Below are 11,743 nucleotides of genomic sequence, written 5' to 3'. Positions count from 1 at the left end.
TAGAATTTGTGCAAATTCTTCATTAGCAAGGATTCATTTTGTGTCTTTAATCTGATCACTCCAAGACCTCCTTCATCCTTGGGGAGGAATACCATCTCCCAGGCTGCTTTAGGTGGACTTTTGGCATTAATGTCTAATCCATGCCAAAGACAATGCTTTCTAAACTTGTCTACTTGCTTGATCACCGTGTCATCTAGTTTGAATGTGCACATGTAGAAGTTTGGCAATGAGGTGAAAACTGAATTGGCGAGCTAAAGCCTGCCTGCTTGGGAGAGGAAAGTTGATGTACTGACCAGTTGCCTTTCACACTTGGAGACTAGAGGCATAAATTCCTCAATTCCAGGTTTAGTTAAGCCTAGAGGGAGTCTAAGATAAGTAAATGGCAAGGTACCAACTCGGCATTCAAAATTCTGAGCAAGATGCATTGTACGAGCCTCATCTATATTTATAGGTACCATCAAACAATCTGAGTAGTTAACTTTCAAACTATTGGACTCTGCGAAATTGTGTAAAATTCCCTTCAAGAAAAAAAACTAAGTAGCATTGCCTTCCATGATGATCAGCATGTCACCTACATATTGAAGAATGGGAAAATCTTGACTGTACTCCATTGGGATTGGCAAAGAAAGCAAATTCTGGTCTTTGGCTTTCTTGAGCAGGGTTTGCAAAAAATCAGCAACTAGCACAAAAAGCAAAAGGGAGAGAGGGTCTCCTTGACGAACTCCTCTCCTGCAATGAAATATTTTTCTAGGAATGCCATTCAGGAGAATTGATGAAGTGCTTGAGTTAAAAATTAGCTGCATCCATGATAACCAGGTGTCAGAGAACCCCTTGTGCTGCGTCACCTTTAACATAGTGCCATGTTCAATTTTATTGAAAACCTTTTCAAAGTCCAATTTAAGAATGATGATTTCCTTTCTTGATTTGTGACATAGATGGAGGTATTCAAAAGCCCAAGATAAACAATCCTGTATGGTTCTTGACTTAATAAAACCATATTGATTTTGATGCACTAACCCCATAATTACCTACTAAAGCCTATTAGCAGGCAACTTGGTAATGACCTTCATGGAAATATTAAGCAAGGAGATAGGTCTGAAATTAGCAACTTTAGTTGGACCATCTACTTTCGGTATGAGAGAAATATGAGACCCATTGATGCTGGGAAGAAAGATATCCCCAACTTGAAAAGCAAAGCAAAGGTCATAGAACTCTTGCTTAATGATTGGCCAACACCTCTTAATAAAGTTCGTATTAAAGCGATTAGGGCTCGGGGACTTGCCTAAGGGGATCTATTTCCTCTATGGTAAAAGGGACATCCAGGCAAGATAAATTGCCCACTAATTGCAAAAGTAAGGGATATGGGTACCCTATGGGTCCCCACCAACCAATATACTGGCCGGTCCTAACAAGTGGGTCCGACCAACCAGGGCATGCGGGCCAAGAACTTGAAGATACTTGGAGCACAAGTCAAGGAGGCCAGACGATTCAAATCAGCCCGGATATTGCGAGATACATATTGTAATCTAACTCAGATCACCTTTCATGTAACAACCGAATAGATTAGATTCAAACCAACTAGTAACCCTAGATCATCAGCCTATATAAGGTGGCCAAGAGAGCGTCCCGAGGGCAACCCAATGCAATCCCAGAACATCAACTGTCGAGGAATACAAGCCACCAACGTACAGGATGTAGGGTATTACTGTGACAACCTGAGTAATTAAGAATCTAAATCAAATAATCAATAGGGTGATTAAAAAGCAAATCAAAGCTAACTCCAAATTGCTGAGAGTTAAGATCCAAAAACACCTTAGATTTACCAAGTCTTAAAACTCCTTCCTGTTGAGAATCACTTGTGAAGCAAATAAAAACAAATTTTATATAAGAACTTAAATTTTGACCAATATACAAGTGGTAGCCTTTTTCAAATGGAACACCTTCCACTCATAGTACTTCCTCTAATTTTGAGCAGAGAGTGTTCCAAAAATCGAGTAGACGATCGGTCAAATTTCAAATCCAACTCCAAAACAGCTTTGGTCGATGTCTACCAAAGCTCCCACCATCCAACTTCCAAGCCCATCGAGTTTCTCATATGTGGCCTTTATGAAACTTATAGCACATACCTTGTTCTCAAACTTTCACTTTTGGACATTCAACCGCCTAATTCAAATTTCTAAGAAAACACATGTTATACACGACACCTTCGCCACGACACGCATCACGAGCATCATCATGCATATTTAAGCCCCATGAACATCTTTTTGTGCATAGTTGAACGTCATGACCATCATTTGTGCATAAATGAATGTTTCGGCCATGCATTGTTAAGTGCCCAAAATTTTGTTATTTATTGGTGAAAAATCAAATTTGTGAACGAACCCCAATTTCTTCTATACCACTGTGCCCCAAATATTTTATTTAAAGATTAGAGACCATTTAGTGATTTTAAAATATTTTTACCAAAATTTTCAGAGATGTTTGCTTGGGTTAAAAATTCATTTAAAGTTCCATTTTAGCTGTTTTGTTTTGTTAATTGTGTGCGAACCATAATAGCTTTGGAGCTGATTTATGTTACGTTGGATTCTTGATGATTTTATCTTTCCAATGAGTATTTTTGTGGAATTTTTGAATACCTGTAGCTATGTAAAATAAGGGAGCAAAGTTGGCACATTTTATATCTTGGCCGAGCCCACTCGTCAGGTCGCGTTCTCTTTCCTCGTCACCAGGACGAACGCCCGTTGGCGTGCAGAGCTCTGGTGCCACCTGGCCAACGCCCACCAGAGCTCCCCTCCTCTCCAATGGCTGCGCCCGGGGGTGAGTCACTCCGCCCGTTCTTATCCGCTCCTTCCCCCTCCTATTTAAGCCGAGCATAGGTTTCCCTTCCTCCATCTCCATTACAGTGCCAAAGCACCAAATTTTCCCCAACCTTTGCTAGCGAAATCCACTGCCATGAGCGAGTCTTCGGTCGATTTCTTGCAACCACGGTGCCTACTCGACGCCCCGCATCCATTTTGCCCCTCCCCTGGCTCTCTCCCTCACCGTGCGCGGCTCCCCACGATGGGCACCACCATCCGCTAGTCTGCTAGCTTCAGGAGGGCGCCGTTCCTATCCTTGCCGCCTACCTGCCCCTGCTGGTGAGCCTTTGGCCCCAAGGTGCCACCCCTCTCCCCCCAAGCATGCCCCTTTTTCCCCCAACCGGCGGCCCCAAGTCCATGGCCATGCCGTGCCTCTGCGAACTGTGCGTGCTATCTGTTTGTGCACGAGGGACTTGTCTGGAGAAGATGAGAGAAGTGTAAGGGGTTATGGGTGAAATCCATGGACTTTTGTGCAATTAACCCGTAGATCCAGAGGCTAGATTACAAGTTTGCCTCGGTTTTCTTTATTTCCTAGATCTAAAAAGGCTGAGTAAAATAGCAAATAAAGATGTTTTGGAATCCTTGTGAGTAGAAATATGCAGTACAGTCATAATATGATCTATGTTAGTAGAAAGTTTCTAATTTTTTTATTTATTCTTGCAAAGTGCTTTTAGAAATCCTTTTAAGTTGGTTAGATGCATGTCTTGAGTTCTAGAAGTCCACAAATTGTGATTCCAGTTTTGTTAATCTTGTGATGACACCTTCTAGCTAAAAAAAACTATTAAACATGCTAGTTGTGCACTGTTTTTATCATATTTTGATTTAATCTTGATAAATAAACAATTTTTAGCTTGTTTTGCTTCTCATTTTCATATCTAAAGTTGTGATGCTCCAATTTCTGTGAAATGTTTATGGTAGGCTACAAATGATGCTCTTGTACGGTGGTAAAAATTTCATATTTATTGGTGCATCAATGACTTAGTTATTAATTTAACTTATTTAATGCTTGTTATATGATTTATGAATATTAGAAGTGTTTAAAAATAGAAAATGTGGTTCCACTACCTTTGTATCGTGTTGTTCTACCATAATAACTTATAATATGGCTATGTGTTTATAGAAAATAATGATCTTTAGAATTATCTTGCTTTTACATGCTTTTTTGCAAGAGCAATTTGTCTTTTTCCTAGCAATTAAATTATTAACCTGAGCATGTGAAATTTGTACAGTAGTCATGTTTTGATAGCATCTACCACTCATAAAAATTTTATCTCCAAAATAGTTGTTCTCATATGGCACTAAAAATAATATATATACATGTCATTCTATAGAAGTTAATGAAAGTTAATAACAAATAGGCATATTCCTAAGCCATAAGATCCTACTTTAACTACACAAACCTTGTGAAATGTAGTTGAGATACAAGGATGTTTGTTTGAGCCCTTGAATGATATGTATGAAATCTCTGTTGGGAGAAACACGTGAAAACCAACAATATGCTACCTTCTGAAATTGGGCTGCATATGTACTTTTGTTGTGCAAATGTTTTTGTGATGAAAATGATGTTTTATTTAAATGTGGTAAATACAAACGTTGTAGGTAACTTCATAATATAAATTGTGTTAAAGTTTCATGACCATAAGACTGATGGTTTAGAAGCTATAGATTTTACAAGTTCATTATCAGGTTTTGCGTGCTCTTTGTACAGGTCTGAATGATTGTATTGTTTGACTTAGTTAAGCTTTGAATCATATCTTGGAGATAATAAAAGAAGTGTAGGAATTTTCATGAGCCATCCAAATTGTTAAAGATCACCCCTTTTGGTGGTCTATATCTCCAGTTACGAGCTTGTGAAGTGGAATGACAGAATCTGTCCTAATCTGGACAGAGATGTCTTCTTTGTGATGTTTGAACTCTTGTGGTGTTTATAAAAAACTTGTGCATGGTTTGCTAAGATTTCTAAAAAGTCTAGAACCACCTTGTTATGAGAGAAAGAACTCAACTTATGGCTGTCTAAAGTTTATTGTCAGAATCTGTCCAACTTGGATAGATTTGCTTCTTTGTGTTGTATAGTCTTGTTAACTGTTGAATCATCTTGATATGAATAAAAAAGTTATAGATAACTTAATAAGGTTTCTACCAAGTTAAGAATCATGGTTGGTGGATGTCTAGAACTCAACTTATTGCTCTCTGAAGTTCATATCAGTTTTTTGTCCTTGTTTGTACCGATCTGTTTATTGGTGTGCTTTCACCTTCTTATTTGTTGAATCAGCTTTTGGTGTGAATAACAAAGTTTTAGATAATTTCCTTAAATTTACAGAAAGTCTAGGGTCACCTTTGTTGGATGCTTATATCTCTAGTTATGGTTAAAACAAGTGACTACTGTGCTATTGTCCAGATTCTGTGAATGTGCTTAAATTATTAGCTTTAACTTGATGTTGCCTTGTGTGTTTGTTAGCTCATAACATTATTAGAGTTAAATTGATCTACCTAAGAATCTTATAAATATGTTATATAATGTTGGTCAAGCACTTAACTAATAAAGGGTCATGTATGCATGTTGCTACAAAATAACCTTGCTGCATAGCTTGCTAGAACCTTAGAGATGTTGGTGTGTGACTTGCTTGTGTATGAGTGGTTTAAAAATAAATGTAATATACTTTGATCACCTTTAACTTGCTAGTTGTGTGATGCACTTATGTATGCCATGTTAATAAGCATCATCGCCCTAGTTCTTGGATGATGCTAGGCTTAATTAGCTCTTGACTATTAAATGCTTGCAATAGCTTGACTTGAGTTAACTAGTGTACCATGATTGTTATGCTTGCTATCTCTATGGAGACTTGAGTGATAGTTAGTTAAATAACTTTCTCTCTAAGTACTTATGTCTTGTGGTGTAACCATGTGCTTGTCCTGAATGCTTTTATGTAATGCATCTCATGTTACCATTCTCTGTATTCATGCATTTGCATCTTGCATCTCATCTAGATACGCTAGATAAACCATGTGAAGGACGTGATGATGGAACTGAACCTGCATTTGCATCTTGCATCTCATCTAGATACGCTAGATAAACCATGTGAAGGACGTGATGATGGAACTGAACCTGAAGATGATGTATGGTGGAGCTATACCGAAGATGGAAGGACTAAGCAAGTGCCAAGATGGGAGATGCTCACCAAGCGAGTGTCTTCAAACAAACACTAACCTAGTGTTGGATTCCAGGCAAGCCTTAGAGCATGATTTCCTATCTTTAAATACTTGCAATACAATTGATTGCTTTGATTCCGCATTTATGTTCCAGGAGTTGATTAAAACCATAGATGCATGAACACTAGTATATTAAGTCGAGTAGTTGCAATGCTTAATAGGACTTGGTAAAAGTCGAGTGATTGCCTGTCACTCACGAGTTATAGGAGTTGATTGTTTTAATTATGTTGCAACTATAAGGACGATGGATGGGGCCAGGCTTATATTCGGTACTCGGTGGTTTGCCCCGTATGTCTACATGAAATTGGACTAAGGTTGAGATGTGATAGTGTTCGTGATCAAGTGTTTGAAAGTACTAATATTATACCTAGTATGGGATGGGGAAGCTTAGTACCTAATTGAACCGGGACGTGAGCGGATCGCCCCACTGTCTCTGGAAACTTAGTTTTCCCCTGGTGCATCATGTGGTCATAGTACAGCGTAGTCCAGGTCTATGGAGCCTTGTACTAAGGGAAGTGGGCCCAAAATGGGTCTAGGAATCGATAGGGATGGTTGACAAGTGAAGCAGCACTTCGTGGTGCGCGGATGTCATGGGATTAGGTTCGCCATGCATGGTTAAGAAATTCAATTCAAATCGTCTGCCTCTCACAGTTTGGGACTGTTTGATCGCTATGCTGCACCGAGTAAGAAGTGGAACAAAGGATGATGAATAATACTGATGCTTGATTAAATTGCCTGTTCAAACATGCTTGCTTAGAATAGGTGCTTACCTAGAATGGTTAATCAACTAGAACCTGATGCTAAAACTTGAAAGTAAGAACCTACTTTAGATGCTTTTGGCAGAACAAACCCCTTAGCCATAAAGTCTTGCATGTCTAGGAGTCAGTGGAGTAGTTACCACCTGACGGGTAAGCCTTGTTGAGTATTAGTATACTCAGCCTTGCTTGTGGCTATATTTTTCAGGTTTGTTGTTGTTTGGGTGCTAGTCTTACTTAGCCTACCCAGCTTCCTCCGGGTTGGATGGCCAAGTGGGATCCCTTCTCGGACATTGAGGACAGGGGTCATTTATGTCATGATCGGCTTCATCATGTATCATGTATCAACGTTTAGATTCCACATGTTTTACTTCTTCATTGTTTGAAACCTTGCAAATTCTGTTTGAATTTCGAAAACTCTAATGTAATGAGTTGTTGAACTATGTTAATGTGATGGGAATGTTGTAATCTCTGTAACCACTCACCTTCGTGTGAGCAATGCTTCTCGATCCTGAGTATGTGGTTTATCGAATGAAATCCGACGGACGACTAAGTTGACTTGTTAAGGTGCAAGATTGCATGTTAGGCGACTTAAGTGCAGTTTAACTAGGTTAATTTAGGCGGTTCTACCACAATTACTCTCTGGAGGCCTGAACTCGTCTAAAACCCTCGTGTCTCTTGTGTTTTTGCAATCACCTTAGAGTTCTTGGTTTCGCAATCGCCTCCACCTACAAATCAACCACTTGGGTAACCCCTGGTGGACTGTCGGGCTTATAAATCCGACAGTTGGCACACCAGGTACGGGAGATCACGGGATCCTCTTAGCGAGCTTGATGGCAGAAATCTCCAACACCTGTCCAATCAGGTGAGCCGTTTCTGATATTGGTTTTAGATTGATCTGATTTTCTAGATGCTAATCACATGTTGATTTGTCTTTCTGATATGTACGGCATACACACGGGTCATCTTCTTCAGCACGAGCGCCACTCGGCATCTTTTTGGGTGGATGTGCATCGTCAACCCACAAGGAAGTCGGCTATCATGCTCCGTCCACTATTGGTGTCAATAAGCACACAGCTGGGTATGGTTCCCTGACCAGTTTGGCAAGGCCAGGCTAGCCAGGTCATGCCTGCCGAGGCAGGGCACACTGGTGATAACTTCAACCACTTGGACCTGACCAAGAATCGCTAGGCAACAGGTCTCGACTGGTTTGCTTCATTGAAAGCTGTTCGCTAACCACGTCGATCAAGATGGCACCTGAGGCTTCTAAGCCTAAACGCGAATATGACACGCGAGTCCTTTGACTCAACCACGAAGCAAGCTAAGTCTTATTTACAACTAAATATTTTATGGCTTCCAAATAACTACATATGTCTTGGCTCCTCCATGTCTCCGTGACTTTCGTCAACTGCCTCGGCTCCTCTGTGTCTCTATGACTTTCACCGACCACCTTGGTCGCAAACCAACTGATTATATAGCTTGGTCCGTCCACTACATAGGCGGTCGGGGGCTACACCCCACGGGTGCCTAGCTTATGCTGGTGCTTTTCCGCATAGTTTCGACTGCTTTGTGGCTTGTCCGTCCCTCTTAACAGTTGCTAAAGTACTCGGGTAGCACACACTTTAATCCGTGAAGCCTGACCCTCATGTGTTGCTTCCTGCTAAGCATGCTCGAGTCCGCTCGGCAACACCCCAGCAGGGTCAGGTGCTTAAATGTAACAGGCTAACTACTCGGGGAAATTACCTAACCTACAAGAGCAGGACATGCAAGAATTTACCTTTACACCAAATAAACCACTGACTTATTCAATTATTAAATATTCTACATTATGCTACATAATCTTTGTACTATCTTTTATAGTGCAGGAGGTGACTCGACGTGCCTCCTACCACCAGGCCGACCTCCCAAGCTAGAAGGCTGGGTGCAGGAGGTGACTCGGCATGCCTCCTGTTGTTTGGCCGACCCCTCTAGCTCAGGGCGGGAGGCGACTCGGCATGCTTCCATGGCTTGGCTTGCTCCCAAGCTTAGGGACTGGGTGTAGGAGGCAACTCGGTGTACTTCTGCGACTTGGTTGGCTCCCAAGCTCGGGGGCTAGGTGCCACAGATGACTCGACAAGCCTCCTGCTGCTCGGCCGACCTCTCTGGCTTGGGGCAGGAGGCAACTCAGTGTACTTCCGTGACTTGGCCGGCTCCTAGGCTCGGGGGCTGGATGCCATAGACGACTTGGCACGCCTCCTGCCACCAGCCCGACCTCCCAGGCTCGGAGGCTGGGTGCGGAAGGCAACTAAGCGTGCCTCCGTGGCTTCGCCAGTCCTCGCGCTCGGGGGCTGGGCGCCTACTTCGGGTCGGCGTGCCTCCGTGGCTCTGCTAGTCCTCACGCTCAGGGGCTCAAAAGTTGGGCGTAGGATATCACTTGACGTGCGTCCATGGCGTTTCACAAGACAAAGACTACAAGATCAAGGATTTTTCTTTGAGCACTATGCAGCTTCTCAGCAACCAGATGATGAAAGCACTCGAGCAAAGCTTATCCAACTCGGCATTCGTGTCGGGCTGCCGTTCAACTCCACACCGCTCGGGGGTGGTGTGGAGTTGAACGGCACAGCATACCTCAGCATCAAGACTAAAAGGACAAAGCCAAATCAATAGGTTGGCACAACATACCTCTCAAGTGTGCAGTAACAACATTTTTCTACAGGGCATGGTCCATGTCTTTCCACAGGAGTTGGTCAACGTGTTTTGCGGCATCCTCTCTAGCGTTCTTGAGGTCGGCCTCAAGCTGCTCCGCCTTCATGCGATAGTGCTCGGCTTGATGGATCGCATCCGCCCTCTTCTGTGCACGCTCGGCGAGACCCTGCATACAACTTAATAGTCAAAAGCTTGGCAAAGAAACTAGATTTCAGAAACAAGCCCTCGGGGGTGGTCGGCACACTTACAATTAATAACTCGAAAACCTCCAAGGATGACTGCCGGAGCCTGGCGAGATCCTTCTTGTCTTGCGCTGCGTCCCTAGCCAGGTTGGACCCGGAGAGGTTTAAGCTTTCAACATCATCTCCCCCTTGCACGCCGGTGTCAGCATCCCCGATGGACCTCTTTGGCGGCAGGTCATCCCTGGGCAACTCCTCCAGGTGAGGCTCAGTCCTAGCCTAGTCATCAGACACCTGCCCGATCCCGGGATCGGCTATAGTAGCATCCAAAGCCCCAGTGTCGGTTGCACCTTGTTGTGCCATTGGAGTTGGCACAGCTTCTTCGGCACGACCTTCTTTATGAACTTCGACCTCCGGAGGCGGCGGCTGCTCCATGGTGCGGTTGCCTGTCCCCTCGGTCTGGGCTGAGCACCCAGTCAGTTGCGTGCTAGATTCATCATTTAGCATGGCAGTCTTGCATTGTTGATGCGAGTTATCATTCAAGCAAAATAGTGGCAACAATAACCACAAGACAGATAGTATAAGCAGACTGCACTTACATGGTGCTCTTCTTCTTCACCCGGAACATCAGGCACAAGGGCGCTGGCGGCACCAACGCATCCTTGCTTGATCCCCCACGGATCTTCGCTTTTAGCGCCTCCTTGACACACTCTGCGTTGGCCACAATCGTCTCAAGGAGCTCGGCCTTCTACTTCTTGGACGGGATTTGCGTGTCAGACTCCTTGTCCGCCTCGCTAGCCAACCTTGCTGCGGAGGCAGTGCTCGAGGCAGCTTTCTCCTTCTTCTTGTCGGCCATCTTCTTTCTTTTGCCACCCGGCTTTTGCAACTTGGAGGCGGGCTGCTTGTGCATGGCTTGCCGTGTTCAGCATCCTACTGGCTCAGAGCCCTGGGCCTGGCCGACCTCATCTAGCATGCTCTCGTCCGACCCGATAAAGGAGTTAGACTCCCATTCAAGGCTGGCGGGCGGCTCGTTGGGCTTGTTGGTCGGGTGGATCTTGGGCCTCTACTGCTTGGCCCCCCTAGGAAGTGGCGTCGAGCAAAAGAATGCAAATTCGTCATCCTGATCAATCCACCAACATAGTCAACAACAACAAAGCAGCACAATAAGCACGCCACATCAACGCCGTTGAAGATCATATCGGGTTGGTTGGCGGCCTTTTCGGAGAATACGTCTTGGAGCAGCTCTTATTTTTGATAATGCCCCCGAAGAACTTGGACACCTGTTTGACAATTTCTTCCTTGGGCACCTTCCGCTAAACTTCCTCGGTCGGGTCCTGCGGCCCTGTGTACTCGTACGCTGGATGCACACGGTTCTTGATTGACTACGACAACCTTCGGTAGAAGTTGATGCTCATAGCCCCGGCTGTGAGTCCTCATGCTTTCAGGTCGGCGATCTTCGCTAGTAGCTGGTTCACCTGCACCTGTTCTTTTGATGTTGGATGGTTCAACCACTCGAGCATGACCACTAGCCCGTATCCAGTGCGTGGCGGGAGCTCAAGTTGTTGATTTGGCGACAGTGAACCACTCTTTGTGCTAGCCCTTGTTGGAATTTTTCAACTGGAGGTCAAAATACTCCTGGACTTTCTTTGGTCGGAGAGAAAAGCTGCAACCCCCGATCACCCGTGGTTGTTTCCTTTTGGTTGACATGGGTTTCAACTGATAGAGATACTTCCAGAGATCGAAATGTGGAGGGATGCCCAGATATGCCTCACACAGATGAATATACACAACAATGTCCAAAATCGAGTTGGGGTTCAGATGTACTAGCTCGATCTTGTAGTAGTGCAGAAGACCCGGAAGAAGTCTCCACATGGGATCCTGAACCTAGGCTCGAAGAATGACGCGAAGACCACCATCTCCGTCTTGTCCTCCATTGGGAAATCTTGGCTGGTAGTTGGCTTCCAATCCAACAGCACTTGGGGTCCGAGGAGGCCCGTTGATGAGCGTCTGGACGTGCTTCTAGGTCATCACTGACTTTACCTAGACCATGGACGGA

Source organism: Setaria italica, chromosome V, assembly GCF_000263155.2.
Source record: "Setaria italica strain Yugu1 chromosome V, Setaria_italica_v2.0, whole genome shotgun sequence".
Taxonomy (NCBI): domain Eukaryota; kingdom Viridiplantae; phylum Streptophyta; class Magnoliopsida; order Poales; family Poaceae; genus Setaria; species Setaria italica.
The sequence above is the reverse complement of the archived record's forward strand: the minus strand, read 5'-3'. Positions refer to the sequence as shown.